At 42.1% G+C, this 21,490-nt stretch overlaps 2 long non-coding RNA genes across 2 annotated transcripts in view; both read left to right on the forward strand.

Moving 5' to 3' along the window:
* Positions 1–21,490, forward strand: part of LOC145533348 (uncharacterized) — a 200,656-nt gene that overhangs the window by 31,817 nt on the left and 147,349 nt on the right. The gene's annotated exons all lie outside the window — the stretch shown is intronic.
* The window catches only part of LOC145533351 (uncharacterized), a 53,158-nt gene that overhangs the window by 30,974 nt on the left and 694 nt on the right, over positions 1–21,490 (forward strand). The window contains exons 2-3 of the long non-coding RNA XR_014074014.1: positions 17,927–18,109; positions 18,517–18,749. This is a non-coding gene — a long non-coding RNA (uncharacterized LOC145533351). The remainder of the gene's footprint in view (positions 1–17,926; positions 18,110–18,516; positions 18,750–21,490) is intronic.

Consider the following 21,490-nt stretch of genomic DNA (forward strand, 5'->3'; position numbering starts at 1 on the left):
AACCTGCTTTCAGGTAAGTCAGTTTCCTTCTGGGCTTTGCTAGTTTTCTCCAGCACAGGTCATTTGTAGGGAACTCATATTTAGGGAGTGTTTTGTTTTTTTAGACACTATTGCTAAATTCACATTATCATTATCATCACCAACTCTTTTTGTCCAGGCTGTTCAAGAAATGCTATTGCCTGAAGCTTAAGAGCAAGTTGACTATCTTCCCCAAAGGGAAACACCAGAAAAAAATCGTTTGTCACTTCATCCTTTGCCATTTTGAAGATTTCTTCTCATAGAATAAGTCTTGTCCCTGAGGCTGTTTGGAAATTGACAATTCAGGAAGAATCAGTGGGGACCTGCATTTTTGATGGATTAAACATTTGAAAATTCTGTGGCATTCTTCCCATGACCTTTTCTAAAGACAGATAAATAGCCTTCCAAAGGTTGCATTTTATTTTATGTTCAAAAAACTAGCCAGTCCAGGTATATTGGAAACAACAGAATCATGTTAGACTTGTTCCTGATGTGAAAAAAGTAAATAAAAGGAGAAAAGATAGTGAAACCTAGAAACGTTTTTTGGAGGAGGAAGAGTGATTTGCAAAGAGAGGGGAAACAGCACTAAAGGAGTTTGAACCCAAAGGATGCAAAGAAGTTCTTCATTTGCTTGTATTAATGAAATGACATTCCCTCTACATTAATCATCCTGGACCTAACACAGCTTAACTTATATCTTGCCCCCTGGTGTTGTCTGATTCCATGGTCCATGATGTATTACTAAGGAAAAAAATTAAACACATGGAAACAACAGCTTGGCAAGATGAAACATGCCATTATCAAATATCAAGATTTGAATTATATAAGAGCATACCAGATGTGAGAGATGCTTATAGCATGTGAGTCAGGAGCACCTCAGAGAGTTTCTTGTGGGATTTGAATGTGGGAGTGGAAAGAAGGATCTTGAAGAATTTAAACGATTCTATACAAAAAAGGTAGAAACTCCAGGATGGGTGAAGCCCAAGCACGTGGGCAGTGATGGCCAGAGTGCCCTAGAAGAAGCAGGAGAGAGGTGGTGAGGTACACCTTAGTATGACGAGGATGGTGTAGGGCCGTCAGTGAGTCACAGTCAAAGACGGTCAGTGGTCTGTCAGAATTAAAAGGTCTTGAAATATTTAAAACATAATTTTATTTAAGTGAATGTTTTGTTATGCTGGGTTTTATTGTGTTTACATTAAGTCAAAAAAAGACATGCATGTGCTTCATTACAGTGGATTTGTCTCACATATTGATGCCTTTAATCAAAGTAAAAACAGATCGTATTTATTGAATTACTGAGTTACATAGTATGTTATCCACTTTACATGGCATGCCTTATTAATTCCCTTAATACTCTGTTTTGCAGGAAGTTTTCACTTTCATCCCAAGTTCAAAGGATTTGTTAACAAAATAAGCCACTTGTTATATACAAATAAATAATACAGATACTTATTAGAGAATTATCTAGCTTACTTTCAACACACTAACATTAAAAAAAAAGAGAAATAGAAGAGAGCAGAGAATGCATCACCAAATTGGGTTTTGACCAACATCCAGGCAGTCCCGTGTCACAGTACGTCTGGAGTCCCAATTAGGAAAGGGTCCCAGGCAGCGTCAGCTCCATGGGTAAGTCTCCAAAGATTGCCGTTTGGGATTCCCAGTTACAATTTCAGGACGCAAACTGTCTTATCATCAATCTGTGACCAAATTACAGCTCTGGTTTCAAGTTAATGCTGTTGGTTTTGTCATGTAAAACTTGGAATGTTGCCAAGCCTGGGGCTTGGTTGCCCAGGACCCCTCCAGGGGCTCAACAGTCTCAAGATTCTGCACACACACACCCCCCCCCCATCTTATCTGTGGTGCTGGAAGTCTTGCACTCACAGCAGGCAGTTACTCAGAGTCAACGCACAGTCAGGGCAGTGTCCAGGCAGGTTAGAAGCAAGGTCAGAGGCCTACTCTGCTTTGCAAAGCCTCAACAGGACTCTTTATTTAATTTCCCTAACATACTCTTTGGAGAAGGAAATGGCAACCCACTCCAATGTTCTTGCTTGGAGAATCCTAGGGATGGCGGAGCCTGGTGGGCTGCCGTCTGTGGGGTCGCACAGAGTCGGACACGACTGAAGCGACTTAGTAGCAGCAGCAACATACTCTTAGCACAAGCTGGAATCAAGATGGCCGGGAGAAATATCAATAACCTTAGAAATGCAAATAACACCACCCTTATGGTGGAAAGCAAAGAACTAAAGAGCCTCTTGATAAAAGTGAAAGAGGAGAGTGAAAAAGCTGGCTTAAAACTCAACATTCAAAAACCTAATATCATGGCATCCGGTCCCATCAGTTCATGGCAAATAGATGGGGAAACAATGGCAACGGTGAGAGACTTTATTTTCTTGGGCTCCAAAATCACTGCAGATGTTGACTGCAGCCATGAAATTAAAAGATGCTTGCTCCTTGGAAGAAAAGCTATGACCAACCTAGACAACATATTAAAAAGCAGAGACATTACTTTGCCAACAAAGGTCCATCCAGTAAGAGCTATGGTTTTTTCAGTAGTCATGTATGGATGTGAGAGTGGGACTATAAAGAAAGTTGAGCGCCAAAGAACTGACGCTTTTGAACTGTGATGTTGGAGAAGACTCTTGAGAGTCCCTTGGACTGCAAGGAGATCCAACCAGTCCATCCTAAAGGAAATCAGTCCTGAATATTCATTGGAGGGACTGATGCTGTTGCTGAAAGTCCAATACTTTGGCTACCTGATGCGAAGAAGAACTGACTCATTTGAAAAGACCCTGATGCTGGGAAAGATTGAAGGCAGGGTGAGAAGGGGACGACAGAGGATGAGGTGATTGGATGGCATCACCGATTCCATGGACAAGAGTTTGAGCAAGCTTTGGGAGTTGGTGATGGACAGGGAAGCCTGGAGTGCTGCAGTCCATGGGGTCACAGAGTTGGACACGACTGAGCGACTGAACTGAACTGAACTGAACTGAACATACTCTTAGGGTGAATGAACTGTTTTTCCATTTTATATTTTCAGACAGTGGTTAGGACAGTGGCTACAGTGTTTGTAACAACTCTGGGAGATACTTCTCTTGTGGCTCAGCGATAAAGAATTCGCCTCCAATGCAGGAGATGTAAGAGATGCTGGTTTGATTTCTCGGTTGGGACCATCCCCTGGAGGAGGGCATGGCAACCCACTTCATTATTCTTGCCTGGAGAATCCCATGGACACAGGAGCCTGAAGGGCTACGGTCGATAGGGTTGCACAACTGAAGCAACATGACTGAAGCGACTTAGCGTGCATGCACACAGGAGATACTTGATAACACATCTCATGCTCCTATTTTGAGAAATTTGTTTTCAATGTTTTTTACCTTACTTATTGTTGTCTTAATAAATTTACCGATAGCAAATCAGAAGCTTCCCTTGTGGTTCAGCTGGTAACAAATCCACCTGCAATGAGGGAGACCTGGGTTTGGTTCCTGGGTTGGGAAGATCCACTGGGGATGGGAAAGGCTACCAACTCCAGTATTCTGGCCTGGAGAATTCCATGGACTACAGGTCATGGGGTCGCAGAGTCGGACACAACTGAGCAACTTTCACTACTCACTAATCACCAACCAAATTAAAAATGAGGAAATAGAGAATTATAATTTTTTGTTAAAAATAGTATCTATGAAAAGAAAATTAAACACGAATTATCTACAAAAATAATAGAAACTATGAAAAAACAAGCCACTTTTATGTAAGAGACACTGCCTGAATCTACAAAATTGTAAAACACTCAGATGAAAAAAAAAAAAAGCCTTGAGGGAGTTCCTTGGTGGTCCAGTGGTTAGAGTTCAGTGCTTTCTCTGCTGTGGCCTGAGTTCAGTCCTTGGGCATCCCTGGTTGGGTAATTAAGATCCTGCAACCAATGTGGTGTGGCCAGAGAAAAAAGCAGTGAGCTTTCCAGGAATGAAATGAAACACCAAACAAAACATCTTCAGTAAAAATCCATTATGAACAGAGAGTAATTTTCTGATCATGACACAAACAAATAAAAACCTGCAAGAGGGGGATTCACTGTATTGGTGATGAGTTAGTTGAATCATATAAATTGGGGAAAAATTATGTGAGTATAGATGTTCATTTTATTGATGTTTTCTCTGACTCACTAAAATGAGAACATTTTGGGAAATTGAAATATTTGTTAGAGTTTCAAATAGATTTTGCAAATTTTAACTCATCAGTTTCCATCTACATTATCATGAAATCCTCATTGAATGCATTTTTTCATTTAGGTCTTGAGCTTTCACTGTCTCTTCCTTTCCAGACTTGTCAAGACTTGTTCATGTGGTCAGTTGAGCACTTACTGAAGGCCAGTAGGTGCGGTCTCTTACTTCTTCCTCACAGCAAGTCTCTTAATGTTGACAGTGATCATCAACATCACCATCTTACAGGTCAGACGACTTCTAGTAGCTGAGGCAAGTGCTGTCTCCAGACTGAGGTTTTTTCACAGCTGCTTTTGCAGTTCTTTTCCTGTCTTGTAAAGAACATCCAAAGGTTTTCCCAATGCCTCAGCGCATAAAGAATATGTTTGCAGTACAGGAGACGTGGGTTCGATCCCTGGGTGGGGAAAATCCCCTGGAGGAGGAAATGGCAATACTCCATTATTCTTGCCTGGAAAATCCCTGGCAGGCTACAGTCCGTGGGGTTACAGAGCCGGGCATGACTGAGCGACTAAGCACTCAAAGTACATCCTAAAGAAAGAAATACATCATTCTCCAGACCCTCATATATTCTGATTATTTGCTGTGTTTCGCACAAAGCACCTTCCCAACCAAATCCCAGACTGTTAACTGTGAACTTTAGCCAGTGGCTCATTTATTTAATGTCTAAATCTGTTAAGGAAACACATGATGCATTTGGAAAACCATTCATAATAGAAAAACAGAAAAAAGCATATAGCTGTGTTTTACCATGGCCAACTTGAGGCAGTTTGATTTTTTATTTTTTTTTTTACCATCTCCACTATCGTTTGGATTGTTAAAGAGGTTACTGAAGTATAGGCCACTTTAATAAAGCAACATATTGGAAAGAAAGAAAAGGTACTTAAACCTGTCTAAGCAGTATTCTTCTGCACACTGGCATGCCTCTGAAATCATTAGACGTCTCTACCACAGCTTAATATGAAAACAGCACTGAGAAATTCACATTTCATTTCTAATCCAGAATTTGCTAAAAGCAGTGAAACAGAACCACTTTGTTGTGTGTTTTAAACATTTTGGTTTTTCAAGGCATTTTGCATGAAGTAGTGTTAAAATTATTTCCTCTGAGTGACTGAAGATGAAACTTTGAAGTAGTTTCCAGGAGGCAGTCTAGCATAATGGTTAGGAGGTGAGCTCTGGGGGTGACATGGGGTGGTATTCCTGCCCAGACTGTCAGCTCTCTGCTGCTGGTCAGGAGTCTCATCTACCTCAGCTCGGAGAACAGTAGCACCTGCTTCACAGAGCCACTCTGAAGATGGGCAGCAAGATGCCCCGGAAGCCGGCTCAGTGTCCAGACCCTGAGGGTCCTGCGAGCACTGCTAGTACAGTCAGTACAAGTGCTCGTACTGTGAGTAAGATCATATGTTTTCAGGTGTTTTCTCGTCAGAAGGTCCATTCAGTCATTTCAGCACTGTGCAGATTGAATGCCTGATTTAAAATTTTTTGTTCTTAAAAATCAATGCATATTTAACACATTTCAGAAATACAAAAATGGGGATGAAAAACCCTGTGCATACCTCCTCTCCCTCTCACTTCATTCTTCCTTGTCTGGATCTTTTCTAATGATGGGGACATTCCTGACACTAGAGTTTAAAAAAAATTTTTTTTTTTCCTCTCTCTTCTCTCATTCTAGCTTCTTTACTATGATGAGTCATTTTACTTTCCCCATAGAGCTGTCTTTTCGGTGTTCTCTGCTCTGTTTGGTTTTCTTAGCCTGATACCTCCATGCTCACCTTGAGGAAGATTTTCAGGCCACTGGCCAAAATCACATGTGATTTGTCTGTGTCAGTATTTATGCTGCTGCGTTTCTGAGTCTACTGGAGTTTGTCTACTTCAAAATTAATTATTAAGTTCTCAAAAAAAGGGACATTCTGGTTTGATAAGATTTTTTTAATATGAAACTGTGCATCATTTTTAATTTAGAAAAATAATTACCTAGACATTCTAAAGTTCTAATTAAAAAAGGAAAAATATTTGTTCAATTTCTGCCTCACTAAATGTAAAAATTGATTTTTTATCGACCTTGTTCACCTTTACATGTAATTTGACAGTGTTGCAGTCATAATGCAGATTATTATTTTTTTTCATTATTTTTTTTTTATATAAATTTATTTATTTTAGTTGGGGGCTAATTACTTTACAATATTGTAATAGTTTTTGCCATACATTGACATGAATCAGCCATGGGTTTACATGTGTTCCCCTTCCTGGACCCCCCACCCACCTCCCTCCCCATCCCATCCCTCTGGGTCATCCCATTGCCCCGGCCCTGAGCCCTTGTCTCATGCATCGAACATGGAATGGTGTTCTGTTTCACATACGATAATATACATGTTTCAATGCTATTCTCCCAGAACGTCCCACCCTCACCTTCTCCCTCAGAGTCCATAAAATTGTTCCATGCATCTGTGTCTCTTATTCTGTCTCGCATATAGGGTTATCGTTACCATCTTTCAAATTCCATATATATGCATTAGTATACTGTATTGTTGTTTTTCTTTCTGGCTTACTTCACTCTGTATAATGGGCTCCAGTTTCATCCATCTCAGTAGAACCGATTCAAATGTATTTTTTTTAATGGCTGAGTAATATTCCATTGTGTATATGTACCACAGCTTCCTTATCCATTCGTCTGCTGATGGACATCTAGGTTGCTTCCATGTCCTGGCTATTGTAAACAGTGCTGCGATGAACACTGGGGTACGCGCGTCTCTTTCAATTCTGGTTTCCTCGGTGTATATGCCCAGCAGTGGGATTGCTGGGTCATATGGCAGTTCTATTCCCAGTTTTTTAAGGAATCTCCACACTGTTCTCCATAGTGGCTGTACTAGTTTGCATTCCCACCAACAGTGTAAGAGGGTTCCCTTTTGTCCACACCCTCTCCAGCATTTATTGCTTGTAGACTTTTGGATAGCAGCCATTCTGACTGGTGTGAAATGATACCTCATTGTGGTTTTGATTTGCATTTCTCTAATAATGAGTGATGTTGAGCATCTTTTCATGTGTTTGTTAGCCATCTGTATGTCTTCTTTGGAGAAATGTCTGTTTAGTTCTTTGGCCCATTTTTTGATTGGGTCGTTTATTTTTCTGGAATTCAGCTGCAGAAGTTGCTTGTATATTTTTGAGATTAATTGTTTGTCTGTTGCTTCATTTGCTATTATTTTCTCCCATTCTGAAGGCTGTCTTTTCACCTTGTTTATAGTTTCCTTTGTTGTGCAAAAGCTTTTAATTTTAATTAGGTCCCATTTGTTTATTTTTGCTTTTATTTCCAATATTCTGGGAGGTGGGACATGGAGGATCCTGCTGTGATTTATGTCGGAGAGTGTTTTGCCTATGTTTTCCTCTAGGAGTTTTATTGTTTCTGGTCTTACGTTTAGATCTTTAATCCATTTTGAGTTTATTTTTGTGTACGGTGTTAGGAAGTGTTCTAGTTTCATTCTTTTACAAGTGGTTGACCAGTTTTCCCAGCACCACTTGTTAAAGAGATTGTCTTTTCTCCATTGTATATTCTTGCCTCCTTTGTCGAAGATAAGGTGTCCATATGTGCGTGGGTTTATCTCTGGGCTTTCTATTTTGTTCCATTGATCTATATTTCTATCTTTGTGCCAGTACCATACTGTCTTGATGACTGTGGCTTTGTAGTAGAGCCTGAAGTCAGGCAGGTTGATTCCTCCAGTTCCATTCTTCTTCCTCAAGATTGCTTTGGCTATTCGAGGTTTCTTATATTTCCATACAAATTGTGAGATGATTTGTTCTAGTTCTGTGAAAAATACCATTGGTAGCTTGATAGGGATTGCATTGAATCTATAGATTGCTTTGGGTAGTATACTCATTTTCACTATATTAATTCTTCCAATCCATGAACACGGTATATTTCTCCATCTGTTTGTGTCCTCTTTGATTTCTTTCATCAGTGTTTTATAGTTTTCTATATATAAGTCTTTTGTTTCTTTAGGTAGATATATTCCTAAGTATTTTATTCTTTTTGTTGCAATGGTGAATGGTATTGTTTCCTTAATTTCTCTTTCTGTTTTCTCATTATTGGAGTATAGGAATGCAAGGGATTTCTGTGTGTTAATTTTATATCCAATGCAGATTATTTTTAATGCAGGTATCACTTTCAATTCCTCCACATTGCCTTCATGCTCAGCCAATAACTAGAGAAGCTATGAAAGAAGGTCCAGGAGTTGGACACTACAAAAAAAATGCAGGACATTGTCAGAAATCAGATCTGTTACATAGTTGGGTCTGGTGCAGTGAGCTCAGGTGCAGCTCTGCTCAGAGAGGCCATGATAAAGATGTCAGCCCTTGAGCCTCTGATGCGCGGGGGTTCCTGATCACCACCTTGCAGCGCTTGAGCCACGGCACTGACCTAGGTGCTGCTGTAGAGCGGTTAGCACACTGCTTGCGGGTAGTTTTCTGGTATCGTTGTTCCCTCCTTGTGCAGTAGCTGCTCTTTATTTGTACATACCGCTTTCAGAGAATCAGGTCAGACGTGGGGAGAGGGAGGGGAGGATGTGGTCCAGGAATTCTTCTGTGTTCTTACGTGCAGCCCATGAGGGGAGCCTGGTGTTGGCTCTTTGTTTGCCGATCAGCTAACCCTGGCCTGGGATGCTATTCAATTGTAATCCATTATCATTTCTAAATCTACTGGGTGAGTCTTCTTCACACTTCTGTCTTCCATATGAAAAATATGCTTCTGTTTCCCTTTTGAGATGAAAAGCTGTGTCTACAGAGAAGTCAGCGGTTTGATGAATTTGTCTGCCTAAATACTGACTCATCTACATACCAGGAATCAAAATGTGAAATATATACCATGTGTACACTCTTATCGCATGGAAACAATTCAGGCTTACAGAAAGACCAAACAGCTTCTTTAATGAATGTGAATTGTAGAAACTATAAGAATGACATTTATGTATAGAGAGATGACTATGGGAATGAATCTCTTGACTAAGTTTCCTCAGGATCATTGTATAGAAGCGATTTTAGTAGACTCTTGGTGCTGTCAGTCACTGTTTAGCTCTCCTAGCTTTGCTGTTTCAGACTCACCTTGATCATAGAATTATGGGTAATTGAATCCCTGGTTAGTGCTTAGTTAGCTGAACTCTCTCTGCTTAATCAGTGGTCTTTACAGGTCAACAGCTGTGGTCCTGTCGACCCTGTAGTGCTTATGTCACTCGGTAACTAACACGTTTACTCTGATCTGCCTATCTTTCTGGAATAATTAAACTCCAAAAGGAGCCTAATACATCAATTTCATCTCCAAATATAGTTCAACTATGGATCGCTTTGTCTGAAGCCAGCAGATAGAGAGATCCAAGACTGAAGAACTCACAGGAGATAGACAGGATTGCTCTGCACAAGTGAATATTTCCGAAGCAAATTAAGTGCCCAGGAAACCTAAACATAACAAAACACACAAATTTATGAATCTCTGACAATAGTTCTAGGGAGGAATTTAAGGCTGTGATGCTTGGTTTGAAGAATTCCAGGCTGGTTTTTCTTTGCAATAGATGATGCTGTGTTGATGACAGAGCATCCGTTTTAGCATGCTAAGAGCCTCACCATTGTCTCCCTGCTAATTCTGTTTCATCATCGCAAAAGCACACAAAGCAACAAACAACTCTGGAAGCTGAACCCTTTAGAAAAGGCCTCGCAGGTATGTGGGTGAAGCTTGAGCCAAATCTTTATTGGATCAAGCTAAACAAAAGAATTGCCAGTGGGTAATCGTCACTGGAATATGGGCCATAAAAATGTGACAACGAGGAATCCAAGTCAAACACATAAAATAAGCCCCAAAATATAAAGTCACTTGGTTTTTGAAGGACAGAATCACTTGATGGAGGGGTTTGAAGCACTGGGTGAATACCCTGTCTGGCTTCTACCCTCAGAGTTCCACAGAAACAGCTTCTGCAAAGGTCCCTGGTTTTCTTTACGTCACCAAATCAAAGAGGCATTTTTTTCTTCCTCCTGTTTTGAAAGTCCGGCAGGATTTGATGCAGTGAACCACTTCTTCCCTGAAATGCTTTCTTCCTTTGGGCTCCACAATACCCTATTTTTGTAATTTTTCTCATACCATGCTGGAGGATCTCCCTTAAGTGTTGCCTTTCCACCAGGTTCTTACCCAGGTTGGCAGCTTCAATTGCCATCTAACTGCTAATACTTCCCTGTTGAAATTTCTGGATCAGACTCATATATCTAAGTGTTTATTAAGCATTGCCACTCGATGTTTCAAAGCATCTTAATATCAACATATCATGTGCAGGAGCTGGGTTTTCATTGCCCTCTCTCCCCTACGTTCACACACTGTGTCCCCATCAGCCGCTTTAAGCTCTCATTGATCCCTGAAGGGTTCCTTCCCCTACCTGTCTTGCCATTCATCCATACGGCAGACCATGGCTATTTCTAGCCTTCCCCAGAAAGACTTGTGATCTGTTAACGGAACAACTGTGCACTGGGAAATGGAGGAATACCCAGATTTCCTAGGGATTATTAGGTAATTCCTCTGACAGGACATTAATCCCTAAAGACGCAGTTCGTTTCTGTTGACCAGAAATGGATTTAAGGTAGCAGGTGATAGATTCACAGCATGAATCTGTTCACAGAGGGTCCAGCTAGGCCGTTAGGCTTCACTTGTGGCTATTTCCAAAGCCCTAGAGGCTGTTAATATATTTAATAACTGTCAGAACCCCACATAGGTGATACTACTGTCAGAACCCCACATGGGTTCTATTACCACTGGGGTGAGGACGGTTATGGTGGGAGGCCCCAAATGGAAATATCCTCAAAATAGTGAATTGAATTATCAGGGAGAGTTAACAGAAATTTGTGCCTTGGTGGAGATGGCAGGATGTGGAGGAGGGGATTCTTGTCTCACTCCCCACTAGCTGGTACATTTGGCTACTGGAAAAGCCAGATGGATCTTGCAGAGTGACTTGGATTATCACAGATGTAATCAGCAGTGATAACAGTCACAGCTGCTCTACCAGATGTGGTATCTTCCTTGGAATAAATCAGCATAGCCTCTGGCCACTGCTATGTGCCATGTACCCATTGGTTGAGTAAATGCTTTCTTTACAGTGCTCATCCATAAAGATGGTCAGACAGAGTTTACCTGTATCTGCCAGGGAAGCTGTAAACCCTTAATGCCACACCACAGAGCTGTGCCCAGCCTCCTACTTCTTGACCCCAGTCTGCAGATCCCTTGACTATCCAGTAGAATAAAACACCAGTTATACCAGTTACCTCATAGTAACGAACAGACAAGCAAGTGAACAGTTTTGTGAGCCAAGATGCCAGCTGAAAGGGAGGGGGGCCATGCACATCCAGTGGAAGAAGGAAGCTAGGAAGGTGAGTTTAGGTCTTGTAAAGGAGGGTCTGTAGCATCAGTGTTGTCTGTTTATACTTCCTTTCCTTCTCTTTCCCTTCTGTTCCTGCTGCTTTCCATGAAGGGCTCTGGATGTGCATCGTATTATCATCTTGGTTCCTGGTGGAAGTATGATTAAGTGGGTAGCATTCCATGAAGATACAGTGGTTGATGGAGACTGAGTTTCCTTGTGCTGGGTATACTAAGTTTTACATCTGAAAGAAGGAGAAATTGTTTGCTCAATGGTGAAAAGGACAGATTGTGCCGGTGATTGTCTTCACGTCCCTTCAGATCCATTTCCTGCTGCTTTCTGCTCTGTCTGTGCTCTGAGATGCTCACCTCTGTGAATGGTATCAGCTGGTCTTCTTGGCCTCTTTGATGAATACAGCCAAGAAGAGGCATAGAGGAGAGAGGATAGGGGTTTTTAATCCCCCCGTTCCCTCTCTGCTGGGCCATGGCTTTAGCAGTGCTTGAAAACTTTTAGGCAAACTGTCTGAAGCACACCTTCCTCCTTGGATGGGGCCATCAGTGATTCTGGCCAAACTGGCTTCAGGCCAAGGGATCATTACTACTAGTGCTTATTCTCACAGCTTCACCGGTGATTTTCTAACCTTTTCTATAACTGTTGTGAATATTCTTTGTATAAACCTTGTCAGTTAACCCTTGCTAATGTACCATCTGTACCATCTGTTTCCTGCCAGGACGCTGATGCACTTAACACATAGCTCTTTAATCTGTCTACTTTTCTCAGTCTCTGCTTATACAGTGAGCTTGGACTGCTCTAACAAAATACCAAAGGCTGGGTGGCTTAGATAACAAGCACTTACTTCTCACAGTTCTGGAGGCTGGAAGTTGCAGATCAGGGTGATGCAGGTTCAGTTCCTGGTCAGAACACTTTTCCTTGATGGCCACCTCTTTACTGTCATAGAGCCAAGAAAGAGTGCTCTGGTGTTTCTTTCTCTTTTGACATCATGGGGGCCCACTCTCATGGCCTCACCTGAATGAATTGTTTCCCAAAGCCCCCACCTCCAGACATACCACACCGGGGCTTAGGCTTCACTGTATGAGTGTTGGGGACACAGACCTATAGCACATCTCTTACCCACCTGCAGTCTGTGCAACATGGCACCTGCTCTGCTCTTAGTGCTGCTATTTGATGTGCGCTCTGCTCAGAGCACCTTCCCTCTCTGAGCGTGTGTGGTGGATGATCAGTGCTTCCAAGGCACTGTTCCTCTCCAGCAGTGGGGTCACTCTTTCTTGCAGGGCCTCCCAGCAGAATGTACAAAGTGTGAATCCTATCTCACTGGTTTTGCTTCAACCAGTGGAAAGCTTTAGATCCTCACTTGAAGAGGCACTTATTGTGAGCTGCTCTGGCCACTTGGACTTTAACCATCCAGTGAGAAGCACCGGCCCTGGCTTGCTGTAGAATGAGATCAGCAGAAGGGGCCAAGTGGACACCGCCTGCAGCCTAGGACAGGTCCCATCACCGTGCTTCTCAGAGTGCGTAACTGTAAGTTATAACTTGTAACGGTGGAGGAGTTTGTAAGTAACCTACTAACACGTCATAGTGCAATTCAGTTCAGTCGCTCAGTCGTGTCCGACTCTTTGCGACCCCATGAATTGCAGCATGCCAGGCCTCTCTGTCCATCACCAACTCCCGGAGTCTACCCAAACCCATGTCCATTGAGTCGGTGATGCCATCCAACCATCTCATCCTCTGTCGTCCCCTTCTCCTCCCGCCCCCAATTCTACCCAGCATTAGGGTCTTTTCCAATGAGTCAACCCTTTGCATGAGGTGGCCAAAGTATTGGAGTTTCAGCTTCAACATCAGACCTTCCAATGAACACCCAGGATTGATCTCTTTTAGGATGGATTGATTGGATCTCCTTGCAGTCCAAGGGACTCTCAAGAGTCTTCTCCAACACCACAGTTCAAAAGCATCAATTCTGCGGCACTCAGCTTTCTTCACCGTCCAACTCTCACATCCATACATGACCACTGGAAAAACCATAGCCTTGACTAGACGGACTTTTGTTGGCAAAGTAATGTCTCTGCTTTTAAATATGCTATCTAGGTTGGCCATAACCTTCCTTCCAAGGAGTAAGCGTCTTTTAATTTCATAGCTGCAGTCACCATCAGCAGTGATTCTGGAGCCCAAAAAAATAAAGTCTGACACTGTTTCCACTGTTTCCCCATCTATTTCCTATGGAGTGATGGGACCAGATGCCATGATCTTAGTTTTCTGAATGTTGAGCTTTAAGCCAACTTTTTCACTCTTCTCCTTCACCTTCATCAAGAGGCTCTTTAGTTCTTCTTCACTTTCTGCCATAAGGGTGGTGTCATCCGCATATCTGAGGTTATTGATATTTCTGCCGGCAATCTTGATTCCAGCTTGTGTTTCTTCCAGCCCAGCGTTTCTCATGATGTACTCTGCATATAAGTTAAATAAGCAGGGTGACAATATGCAGCCTTGACGTACTCCTTTTCCTATTTGGAACCAGTCTGTTGTTCCATGTCCAGTTCTAACTGTTGCTTCCTGACCTGCATACAGGTTTCTCAAGAGACAGGTCAGATGGTCTGGTATTCTCATCTCTTTCAGAATTTTCCACAGGTTATTGTGATCCACACAGTCAAAGGCTTTGGCATAGTCAATAAAGCAGAAATAGATGTTTTTCTGGAACTCTCTTGCTTTTTCGATGATCCAGCGGATATTGGCAATTTGATCTCTGGTTCCTCTGCCTTTTCTAAAACTGGCTTGAACATCTGGAAGTTCACGGTTCACGTATTGCTGAAGCCTGGCTTGGAGAATTTTGAGCATTACTTTACTAGCATGTGAGATGAGTGCAATTGTGCAGTAGTTTGAGCATTCTTTGGCATTGCCTTTCTTTGGAATTGGAACGAAAGCTGACCTTTTCCAGTCCTGTGGCCACTGCTGAGTTTTCCAAATTTGCTGGCATATTGAGTGCAGCATTTTCACAGCATCACCTTTGAGGATTTGAAATAGCTCAACTGGAATTCCATCACCTCCACTAGCTTTGTTCGTAGTCATAGTTACACACTGTTAAATGACAACAAGTCTGTTTAGTTGCTGAGTCATATCTGACTCTTTGCAACCCCATGAACTGTAGCCCACCAGGCTTCTTTGACAATGGGATTTCCCAGGCATGAATACTGAAGTGGGTTGCCATTTCCTTCTCCAGGGGATCTCCCTAACCCAGGGATCCAACCCGTGTCTCTGGCATTGCAAGCAGGTTCTTGACTGCTGAGCCACCAGGATAGCCTGTATGACAAACAAAGAGGAGGTTATATTGACTATAACATGAGATCTGACAGGAAGATAGGCCATTAAGTAAAATAGATTATCAGTTATGTATGGAATAGACAAAGGTCACACATAGAGGAAAGTTAGAAAGAAAAAAATAGAACAAAATTGCTAATAGCCATTTGCCTTTCTAAACACAAAATATTGGCTCAGATGGTAAAGAATCCACCTGCCAGTGCAGGAGACCCAGGTTCGATCCCTGGGTCAAAAAGATCCCCTGGAGAAGGGAATGGCAACCCACTCCAGTATTCTTGCCTGGAGAATTCCATGGACAGAGGAGCTTGGTGGGCTATAGTCCATGGGGTTGCAAAGAGTCAGACACAACTGAGAGACTGAGCGACTAAGCACACAATGGAATAGAAAGAGCAAGAGTTTTGAAATTACACAGGTCTAGACTTGAATCTCCACTTCACCAATCATTGATTATGTGATATTGGAGATTACGAACATCTTTGAGCCTCTGCTTCTGTAATTGCTTCCTCATCTTTATCTTGCTTATTTCAAAAGACTGTTGGGTGGATGTATGATAAAGTGTATGTAAAACATCTGCAACTGGTTCTGTTTTCTTCATATTATATATTTTAAAACAAAAAAAAAAAATAGAGGAAAGGGAGGAAAGAAAGAAGAAAAGAGGAAGATCTTTTCCTCAGGTGAGGCAAGTTACTGTCTCTGTGGGAGGGACTTGCCAGGAACCCCCTTGGTGGTGATAGACAGCCCCCCAAGCAGTAATAAACGTACAGTGACACCCACGAATGTGGATTTTTAAGGAGTTCCACAGGTGCTGTAATTAGCAACCAAATCTGGCACCATTGTGTGGGACTCCAAAAGAACTGCTGTATTCTTGCAGGAAGTTTTACACAAAGTTGCCAGTAAGCCTTGGAAGCTGGTTGGAGGGCCTGGGGCTGACTGGAGTATTTCAAGTTAGTTCAAGTTTCTCAGCTACTTCTAAGAAACCAGGCCAATCTTTTCCCTATATCTTTCTGTGAAAACAAAGACAAAGGGTGAAGGAAGAGTAAATTAAGAATGAATTTGAAAGGCTGTAATACTCAATCTTTATTATTCCAAAGACAAACTCAACAAAGCAGATGGGCCAGGCTGGCCTGTTATTCTGGAAGCTGCCTCCTTATTTCTCTGGTCTGAGTACAGACAGGGATGCATGTCACAGCACCAAGATACCTAGTGACTGGATGTTTCCTGATGGAGTTTTCTGATTTATAAAACTTTGGTGACCACTGGGCAGAATATTAAATGAGTTCTGGGTGATGATACCTGAACCAAGCCAAGTGTTTCTACCACCAGGAATTGATCTGCCAATACCATCTAGATGGAGTATGCTTGTTTTATGGAACGTAGAGTCTGTTTGCGAGGATCATCGCATCAGCGGGGAAGGGAATGAGCGGCCATTCTCCGCTGTCCTCTGAGGGACTGCATGTGTCAGGCAGGATGGCTGAACAGCCACAGCAGCAGTACACAGCGCTGAATGGTGCCTGTGAATGAGAAGTTACCATCAGACTATAGGGCTTCCCTAATGGCTCAGCTGGTAAAGAATATGCCTGCAATGTGGGAGACCTGGGTTCGATCTCTGGGTTGGGAAGATCCCCTGGAGAAAGGAAAAGCTACCCACTCCAGTATTCTGGCCTGAAGACAGTCCACGGGGTCACAAAGAGTCAGACATGACTGAGCAACTTTCACTTTCACTTTCCATAGCAGCACAACCCCCAGCACAAAGTACAGTCACCTGTCCCCTAGCGGGAGACGGGGACACTACTGGAGCAAAGGGACAGTCCCCAGTGAGTCAGAGACAAGCCTTAGAAATGACAGAGTGTTGAAATTTTAGGACTCTGGATTTGTTTAGCCCTGTGAGTCCCTATCAATTGGAAATTGTCAGCATTGTTTAAACTGTATAAGGGACACATTGGTAATGCTAAATGCAATTCGATTCCGTGAAAGAATGTGTGAAGTCCAGTGCTTCACATTTAATGAATCTCATATTTCAATAAACTTTTTACATTGGAACACATTAGAGGGGTGAATTTGACTTCTGATTCATCTTATTAAAATCACAGAAATATTTCTGTAGATACTATAACTTTGCTAATACAATAAGTACCTGAAAAATGTGATGAATTTCTTAAATATGTGCTAGGGATCACATAGATCATCAGATTTCTTGTCACTCAGACTTGCCTTGGCAGTGGGTAAGCTGCCTTTACTTGATTATTTAAAGAATGAAAATTGCAAAAGGTAAAGTCAGTGGTTTGAGGTAATAATGGCCTCTGGAGGGTTTAATCTATCTAAATCTGACTTACGTGTATAGGTTCCATCACTTGTGAAGAATCTGAGAATACTTGTATCTATGATGGCCTCTTGGAGCTGAAATTTCTGTTGTTCAAGAAGCTGCTTTTTAAGTGAGACACAGCCTTTTTATTCATCATTTGAGAGAATTATTGGTCTCTCTGGCTTGTTTTGCTGCTCTCTTGAAGACAGAGGTTGCTATGACATTTCTTACTGCCCTTGCCCCTTGTGAATATTTATCTGCTGTCTTGAAAAAGCGTTGGAACCGCTGTGCAGACTATTCTGACCTCACCGAGACTTCCAGAGCAGGCTTTAACCTTGCTACTGCTGAGTGGCTGCGTGACCCAGAGCTGGCTGCCTTTCATGCCTAGGCCCCTCATTTATTTGCTGTCTTCTCAACTGAAAACAAAGTTTTATTAATTATGTAGAACATTACCCCCTGGTATAAATACACAGGATACTTGAACCAAAACATTGACTTTTTGAAGAAGGGAGAGGGAGCATTAGCTAGAGCTGGTCGGCTTTAAGCATCTATCAGTCTGGGTCTACTCAGGGCAGTGAAAGGTCAGCATTTCTTTGAGAAGTTTGGGTTGAGGAATAGCTTTTGGGCCACTGTTCTGATTGTTTAGACAACCATCTTAGCAAATTACCGTATTGCATTTTTCATTGTAGACAAAATACTTGTGTTTGGAGGAAAAGTAAGACATTGTTTATAAACCCTGAATGTTGCTGCAACACTGTGGACTCAAGAAGCACGTGGCTCCTTCAGGGAAGCAGCACAACTCTGGACTCAGAACTCTATGTTCTGGTTCTCCTCTTACCCAGAGTCCTTTGCAGAACAGGTTGATGGGCTCGGTGAGTCTGATCCCCATTTACATCTTGTGATTCCTTCTACCTTCATGGGATTATTTAGAGATGAAGCAGCACTCTAAAGCACCCTTGGTAGCCCTCAACATGAGTTAACTCCGCATATGTTATTTTCTCTTTCTAAGATGCCCATGCATTGTGAATTTCTGTGTTACTGTTCATTTCAGTCAAAAGGTGTGTGTTTAGCTAACGACATGTGTGCTCCTGTGGCTTCATGTACAGTTTGCTGGGGCTACTACCTTGGCTGTGCTCTAGCAGTTCCTGGTCTAGTAGTGGGTGAGATATTTAGGCAAAAGATGGTACAAATAGGCAAAGAAGGAAGTTGTCGCCCAGCATATCACCTGTTACACATCCTGCTTTACCTTTCGCCTGAGAGGTATTTTCTTTCCTTACAGTTATTTACATCAGGCATATGAACCAAGCAGAAAGTTCTCAGTGTTGGCTGGGCACTTCGTTCAAAAACAGGGCATCGTGTGTCCCTGAACCTCCCCAATCTGGAAACTGAAAGCAAGGGTACCAAATCGAAACCGAACGGAGAAACCCGGAAACGACCAACACGAAACACCAAGAAACCAGCAGCAAAGAGGCGTAGCACCGATCGAGCGCTCCCAGGAACCCTGAAAAGGAAGTGGGGGGAGGGGGAAAGGTTGTTTGTTTAGTTTTTGTTTGTTTGTTTTGGACAGGTAGATGGGTCTCCAGGTTTCATTCAGTGTGAGATCTTGATCTTGCTTAGTTCCTGTCCGAGGAGAAACCGAAACTGATGGTTCTGATGAAATTTCCAGTACCGCCTGTGTTTTTCTCAAAGAGAAACTGTGAAAACAGAATGCTCATGTCCTTTGCATTTAAAACTTTTATTAACATTATATCTTACCTCCTTTCTGCTCTACAGGGATAACTGCTTTAAACTTATTTTTGGTTCTATCTCTGAGTGTCATGGCTGTGTTTGATGTATTGCTTTTGGATGTATCTGTTGAATTGTAGCTGTGTTAGGAGTAGATTTTCCCTGGTGGCTCAGATGGTAGAGCGTCTGCCAATAATGCGGGAGACCGGAGTTCAATCCCTGGGTCGGGAAGATCTCCTGGAGAAGGAAATGGCAACCCACTATAGTATTCTTGCCTGGAAAATCCCATAGATGGAAGAGCCTGGTAGGCTACAGTCCATGGGGTCGCAAAGAGTGGGACATGACTGAGCGACTTCACTTTCACTTTCACTTTATGAACCAAGCATGCCCTTGTTTGCAAATTATATGGTCAACTCACCTTTGTTTTCCCTCGAAGATTTCTTGCTTCACATTGTGCTGTGAGATGTGGGCAGGTATTGAAATATTTGAAACAGGAACATCTGCTACTGTGAAGAGCTGTGGTTCACTGCATGCCAGAGGTTGATGAATGAATGAAGGCATTGTTGACCACCATTTTAGTTCCTCTTTAAATGAAAGTAAAACAGTTCAGAATTCTAATTTTCAGATATCTTTTTTCTCAATAAGTTTCTTTGTTTCACATGTTAAACAGTGTACCCATTTATTTTTGATCACCCTAAACACAAGCACCTTTTATATATGAATTTTGTCTTTAAGAATATAACATTTTTTAAAATATTTTTTTGTATGGCTGTGCTGGATCTTAGTTGCTGCACAAGTGATCTTGGTAGCAACATGAGGAGTCTTAGTTGCGGCAGGTAGGATCTAGGTCCCTGACCAGGGATTGAACCCAGGCCCCCTGCATTGTGTGCACAGAATCTTAACCACTGGACCACCAGGGAAGTCCCCCAAATGTAATATGTTTCTAAAGCAAGAGGAATTTTATCATTTGCTTTCAATTCTTACACACAGTTAAGGGGAGCATTGGATAGAGGAAGTGAAAATGCATTGGGCTGGAAGATTGGATTTTAGCTTTAGCTCCAGCACCTGTAAACTGCTTTAAACCCTAGCTTCTCTAGAGGTAAAATGGAATAAAAATTCCTCTTCTCAAATACCAAATGTAATTTCTATGATAAGCAAATAAAAAAAAAGTGTGAGTGCTTTGAAAGCTCTGAAGAACTGCCTAGCTATACATTAAAGTGTTAGTTGCTCAGTCATGTCTGACTGCAACCCCATGGACTGTAGTTTGCCAGGCTCCTCTGTTCGTGGGATTTTCCAGACGAGAATACTGGAGTGGGTAGCCATTCCCTTCTCTAGGAGATCTTCCCGACCCAGGGATCAAACCTGGGTCTCCCACCTTGCAGGCAGATTCTTTACCATCTGAGCCACCAGAGAGGGCCAGCTATACATTAATATCATTGGCAAATAAAATGCAGTACACATGGGGTGATTCATCAAGTGCATACTCTAGGTACAGATTTCAGTTTACCTTAATGTGACCCTGCAGTTGACTATTACTATTCCTTTGTTATAGAGCTGTAATATATTTATTCCAGAATTTGAATTAATTATGAAATAATTAACAACAAATGTATTCCAAGGCAACATTAGTAAAGCAGACAGAATATTTTTAAAACAGCTGAGTAACTCTTCTCATTTTTTTAAGATGTGCAAATTCTTCACTAGGTTCTGCTTAGTGGTATGTTAACAACAACCAAGAAGGAGTGCTCTGTATTTCACCCAGGGTCCTCAGTGTAGATGGCATCTATTCCCACTCCTCCTAAATGGTAGGAAGATGGCAACAAACTTGAATTCCAGTGGGCTTTCCTCAGGTCAGCCTTAACTGTTGTCCCACAGCTATGTGGAGCTGCTGGAAGGTTTCCAGCCAAGAAGAGGTTGGGTAGGATGTCGATGACTGCTAGATATACCTTGGAGCTCTGTAGTGGCATTCCAGAAATCTGTTCGAGATACAGTTTGTTCTCACTTGCCCCTTTCACTGCTTCCACCCCAACTGGACCAGAGTAAGTCTTAGTTTTCTTGATGTACCATCCTAGTTGTTTGTAAGGTGCATTGTAGAATAAGTAAGAAATGTCCATTTCAAATTATGGAGTCATAGGCTCATCATTCAGAGTACCTGAGAGTCAGTTAGACCTCAGAATCGCCCTGGGGAGGAGTCTCCTTTGTAGCAACACTGCTTGTCACCAAGCCCTACCTGAATAATTCTGGTGATGGCACTGCATGCCTTAAGAGGTCCCATGGATTCAGACTTTCTGAACAGCATCCCTCAAAACACTGAGGGCAATACATCTACTCTGTTTCTTCCCCAAACCAAGGAGCCTCAGCTTTTCAACTATTTGTCTAGTGTCTTGATTTACAGATCTCTTTAGTCATGCTAGTATTTTTGAATGTAGTTTTAAAATTTACTAATATTTCACTTAAATATAGCATTTTAATTAAGAATATCAGATGTAAAGATTGGACCACACTTTAAGTTGACAGCAGTAAATGAA

This window comes from Giraffa tippelskirchi, chromosome 13 (genome assembly GCF_054371585.1).
Source record: "Giraffa tippelskirchi isolate mGirTip1 chromosome 13, T2T-mGirTip1v1.2.pri, whole genome shotgun sequence".
In the NCBI taxonomy this organism is placed as follows: domain Eukaryota; kingdom Metazoa; phylum Chordata; class Mammalia; order Artiodactyla; family Giraffidae; genus Giraffa; species Giraffa tippelskirchi.